Source organism: Elephantulus edwardii, unplaced genomic scaffold, assembly GCF_000299155.1.
Source record: "Elephantulus edwardii isolate Elephantulus edwardi_28Jun2011 unplaced genomic scaffold, EleEdw1.0 scaffold00092, whole genome shotgun sequence".
In the NCBI taxonomy this organism is placed as follows: domain Eukaryota; kingdom Metazoa; phylum Chordata; class Mammalia; order Macroscelidea; family Macroscelididae; genus Elephantulus; species Elephantulus edwardii.
This window is the reverse complement of record NW_006399842.1, coordinates 10,754,910-10,757,254: the sequence shown is the minus strand read 5'-3', so window position 1 is coordinate 10,757,254 and position 2,345 is coordinate 10,754,910. Positions and strand designations below refer to the sequence as shown.

The 2,345-nt window shown below is 39.0% G+C and overlaps 1 pseudogene; it reads right to left on the bottom strand.

Annotated features, from left to right (window-relative positions):
• The window catches only part of LOC102861623, a 32,525-nt pseudogene extending 31,340 nt beyond the window's left edge, over nucleotides 1–1,185 (bottom strand).
• Nucleotides 1,186–2,345: the final 1,160 nt, after the last annotated feature.

The window sequence follows — 2,345 nt, the reverse complement described above, 5'->3', positions numbered from 1 at the left end:
TAGAGCCCAGCCTCTCGGATAATCTGCTCTGCATACATGTTGAAAAGGTATGGAGACAGGATGCATCCCTGGCGTACACCCTTCCCAATTTGGAACCATGCAGTGTTACCCTGCTCTGTTCTGACTACTGCCTCTTGGTCCAAGTATAGGTTTCGTATTAGCACAATTAAAAGTTCTGGGATTCCCATTTTTCTCAGAGTCAGCCACAGTTTGTTATGATCCACCCAGTCAAATGCCTAAGGAAAGAAAAAACACAGAGAGGTGAATAAGAAATATGGTTAAAAAAGAAATTAAGATTCACAAAACTTCTTTATGAAGGGTTGATTAATATCCTCTATTCCTGTTCCTAATCTTTGTCTTCTTGGAGTCTCAAGCCAGCTATAATAACAAGTGATGGTTTGAGTATGTCTCTGTGATTCGTTCACTTAAAAAATTAGGATCATAGTAGTAAAAATGGTTCGCAACATCACAAATGAAATAAAGCAATCATGCTCATTTAATAGAAGCCAATACTTAGAGCTGTCATCACTAGATTCTGTTCTCTGAAAAAGTTCCTTTTAACATGACCTTCTGAGATAGCCTATGCTATGCACATTTTATACATTAGCAAATCAAGACTAGAGAGATTTAGTTTATTGCAAGAGGTCACATAGCTTGCGAGTGTGGAATTTATTTCTTAGTACTGGTCCTTAATGATTACTTAATTTTTATTAGTTTAATTATCAAAACCTCTAGATTTTGGATATTGTTCCCAAACCCATGTCCCCAACAATTATATTGCTTAATACTAAACTGTAAGCTGCTGTTCAACCTTGAAGCACTGTTCCCAACTGCTCATCAATTCTAATATCAAAACAGATCCTATTAGAACTCTTGATCTATAATCTTATCTATGTGCATCTTTTGTGAGTTATAGAATGGAGCCCAAATGGAACAGAAATTAAGAGGTGGGCTGCTACGTGGAAAGTCAGTAGGAAGTCTTAGGAGGAAGATGTAGTAATCTCTTTCCATATAAAGTACAGCTTTGGACCCCCTAGTAACTATTCTACCTTTTGCAAAAGGAGGAACTACCAAGTGGGATGGCCCAATCTGACTTCTACCTGCTTCATAAAGGGCATTTGTTCCTGTCACTAACATCCAGAGCAGCGAATAGATAGCTGCTAGCTCAGACATGCCACCCCTCATGCTCCTGTACTTATTTCCACAAATCACTGGGTTTAATACTCATTGTTGTCTCACACACTTTACTCACAATTGTGGTATCATGAGTGGGGTTTATCAGGGAAATAGGTAGGAGAGTGGGAGATGCAAAGAATATCTCACAATACAAGTCCTGGGTTAGTCCAGCAGTCCCAAGCCAGATTAACAACAAAACACAATTCCTTCATAGGCATATATCATGATTTCAGTTCAGTAACACAGATTAAAGATCTCTATGGTTTGCTCAGAAACAGGTTTGAGGCTTTGAACACTAATGAGCAAAGGCCAGATGAGTTGTGGGAGGATATCAAGGGTATCATTCAGGAAGAGTGCAAACGGTCATTGCAAAGACAGAAGAGGAAGAAAAGACCAAAATGGATGTCAGAAGATACTCTGAAAATTGCACTGGAGCGCAGAGAAGAAAGCACAAGGAAGAATTCAAGATACTAAAGAGTTGAATAGAAGATTTCAAAAGGCAGCACGGGATGACAAAGCAAAATATTACAATGAAATGTGCAAGGAGTTGGAGTCAGAAAATCAAAAGGGCCAAACTCGCTCAGCATATCTTAAGCTCAAGGAACTGAAGAACAATTCAAACCTCGAATTGCTATAATCAAGGATGTTTTCAGCAGTATGTTAAATGATCCAGGAAGTATTAAAAGAAGATGGAAGGAATATACTGAGTCACTGTATCGAAAGGAATTGAAGACACAGAAGAATTTCATGAAACAACATATGAGAAAGAGCCTATGGTGATGAAAGAAGAAGTTGAGGCTGCTTTGAAGGAAATGACAAAAAATAAGGCTCCAGGAATAGATGTTATACCAATTGACATATTTAAGTTAACAGATGCTGCCCTGGACGTGCTCACCAAGTTGTGCCAAGAAAACTGGAGAACGACCACTTGGCCAACTGACTGGAAGAGATCGATATTTGTTCCTATCCCAAAGAAAGGTGACCCAACAGGATGTGGAAACTACAGAACAATCTCACTGATTTCACATGCAAACAAGATTTTACTAAAGATTATCCAAAAACCACTGGATCAGCACATCAACAGAGAACTGCCAGAAGTCTAGGCTGGGTTTAGAAGGGGTCGTGGTACTAGGGATATTGTAGCTGATGTTAGATGGATCTTGGCTGAA